Here is a 3,097-nt window from a genome sequence, read left to right as displayed (position 1 = left end):
CTGTCACCCTGGGATTGAGTGCTATGACATCATAGCTCACAGCGAGCTCAAACTCTTGGGCTCAAGCAATCCTCATGCCTCAGCCTTCTTAGTAGCTGAGACTTATGGGTGCCTGCCACAACGCCTGGCTAATTTTTCTACTTTTAGTAAAGAAGTATCTCCCTTTTCCTCAGGCTAGTCTTGAACTCCTATACTCAAAGGATCAGCCCTTCTTGGCCTTACGGAGTATTATGATTACAGGCGTGAGCTACTGCACTCTCCTGACCTGGCTCCATATACTTTTAATCAGCCCTAATTGTAACCCTGACTCTACATCTCCTTTGTTGTGAAAGGATGGTGAAAAATAGGTTCACCTGCTCCCTTTCCCACTCTGGATGCCCTTTTGATTCATGTGAAGTTTACTGAGTACAGAAGTAGTGGGGAATCTGTGTGGCTCCCCATCCACATCCTTTTAGGGTGGAACAGCACTGCATGAGGTGGACTGTGTGTGGCCTTTTCAGCTTCACAACACTGAAGAGGAGCCTAGGCATAAACAGAAGGGTGACGCCATGGGAGGACAACTTCCCATTTCCCCTGGGACCAGAAGAAACAGTCAAAACCCACCAGACAGAACTCTGGGTGCCAGAAGTCACAGAAGCCGTGGGGAGCAGTCCACACTGCCCTGACACTGGCCCTTCTGCAGAGACGAAGTGCTGCTCTGAATCAGGAGATGGTGCGAGACTTTCTCCTCAATGGCCCCCAAACCTAGCACAGTGTCTAGAACTTGAGTCCAGCAAGTACCTCATGAATGAAATGAGTGTGCCGCTCATTCTTCCTCTTGACTTTTAGGAAATCACTTTACTTCCTTGAGTTTCCCCATGGACAAAGTGGCACTTAATGTATTACAAAATATATATTTGAATGGCTATTTTTGTAAGCCACTATTGTTAGGGTGTCAACCATTTCACATGGTCTAAACTAATAATTCATTCCCTCATTCACTGAGTGGCCACAATGTACTTCAGACTAAGGATTCAGCAAGGAACAAAATAAAGTCCCTGGCCATGAATCTCACATCTTAGTCAGGGGAAGGCAGACAACAAACACACAAACAGTAGATAAGTAGTCTACTCTCAGGTGGAAAATGCTAAAAGGCAAAATAAATCAGGGTAAGAAAATAGAGTGTAGAGGTGGCTATCTGACAGGGTGGTTGGGAGAATCAAAGAAAGAGGATGAGATTCGAATAGAGGCCTGAGGGAAGTAAAGGAGAGAACAAGGATACGGGGGTAGAATATTCCAGAAAGAAGAAAGCATGGGCAAAGGTCCAAGCAACAATGAGAAGGCCAGTGCAGGTGGGAAGGAGTGAGTACTAGGGAGAGTGCAGGAGAAAGGTTAGCAAGTGGGCCATGGAAAGGGCTTTTGAGTTTGAATCTACCTGAGCCAGGAAGTCACTGGAGGCTTCTGAACACAGGTCACAGTAGTGTAAGTTTGCTCCTTATTTCAGTAAAGAAGATGGGGGACGTAGGAGGAGTTAGACCACCTACTCCCTGCCACCAGGAGAAAGATAAAGGAGGCTCGGGCTATAAGGCAGCAGTGTTCATGGTAAGAAGCAGTCATATTTGGAATATGTTTTAAAGATGGAGCTAACAGCAATTGCCAATGAATTGGGGAAGACAGAGTTCAAGAATAATTCCTCGGCTTTGGGCCTGTGTAGCTAGTGGATGGCAGTGTCACATGGGGAAAAGCAGGGAAGGGAATAGATTGGGAGATGGTGAGTCAAAATTCTGTTTTGCACACGGTTGCATTTGTTATGTCAATTGGACACAAAAGGTCTGACAATTAAGTTTGCAAACCCAACCAAGGAAAAATGCTACCTCACTATGTTCACCTTCAAACTATTTCCCCCGGGAAACTATGCACTGATGCCAGCACCTACTCCACCCTTCAAACCAATTTTGGAATTCTTTTTCTGGAATGGCTGTCAGAGCTGTTGTCATATTACCCCTGATGTCCTGAATGTCATCAAAATGTCTTCTTTTCAATATTTTCTTTATCTCTGGGCAAAGAAAAAAATCACTGGAGGCCATATCAGGTGAGTAAGGAGGGTGCTCCAATACTTTTTACTGGCTAAAAACTCCCTCACAGTGCAGTGTGAGCTGGTGCATTGTTGTAAGGCAAGAGCCATGAGTTGTTGGCCAAGATTTTTAGTTAATACTGAAAACTGTTTCTCTATCAATGTTTATTAGGTCTGCTATGCTTCTCTGAGTCAGCTGACAATTCTAAGCAAAATTTGGTGGATTTTTGCAAAGTTTTCATCAGTTCTGCTTATTACAGACTGCCCTAACCTCTCTTTATCAGTGATACTTTCTTTTCTCAGAGAAACGCTAATCCATTTGTACACTGCCATTTTCTTCATTGCATTATCCCCATGAACTTGCACTAACATGTCTCAGATTTCATGTCCACTCTTGCCAATTTTAATAAGAAAGTTATTAATATTTGTTCGTTTCTCTGATTCAAGTTCCAACAGTCTCATGATGGCACACAAAAACACACAATAACAATAATAAATGGCATTCAGTAAGACAGTGCCACACATTAACACAAACACAACTGTGAGACACTGATATACCAAGGTTATGAAACCTTGCCAAGTTGTTTGTACAGTGCCACCAATGTAAGTGCACAGTGGCAAGTTTCCAAACTTAAATTGTCAGGCTTCATATATGGACATAGCAGGCCACTTGGACATTCATGTAAAGGTCAGGGCTGGGGATAACTCTAACTATTTCAGGGCTAAAATTTGATAAAACATTCTCAGGAATCACTACAGGACTGTGTAGACATAGGAACCAATGACTAAATGCATTCTCTGGGTTGCTGTATCAAATGCACTCTTTAATATTTTAATAACTAAGTCTCTCTTCCCATATTCCAAGTAATCTTCTATTCAAATAATCTAAATTTCAAGAGTGAACATTTTTCCACTAACAGTTTCACTTTCCCTGAATTGTTCCCACATGTGGGAAAAGAAACAAACCTGTTTTAGACTCTGTAATCTAGAAGGTAAAAGAACTTAGTCCAGACCTAGTTCCTGCTGCTACTATGGCAGTCAGTA

Source organism: Otolemur garnettii, unplaced genomic scaffold, assembly GCF_000181295.1.
Source record: "Otolemur garnettii isolate 467f Iridium unplaced genomic scaffold, OtoGar3 scaffold00491, whole genome shotgun sequence".
NCBI classification, from domain to species: Eukaryota; Metazoa; Chordata; class Mammalia; order Primates; family Galagidae; genus Otolemur; species Otolemur garnettii.
Note: the sequence above shows the minus strand (reverse complement) of the source record.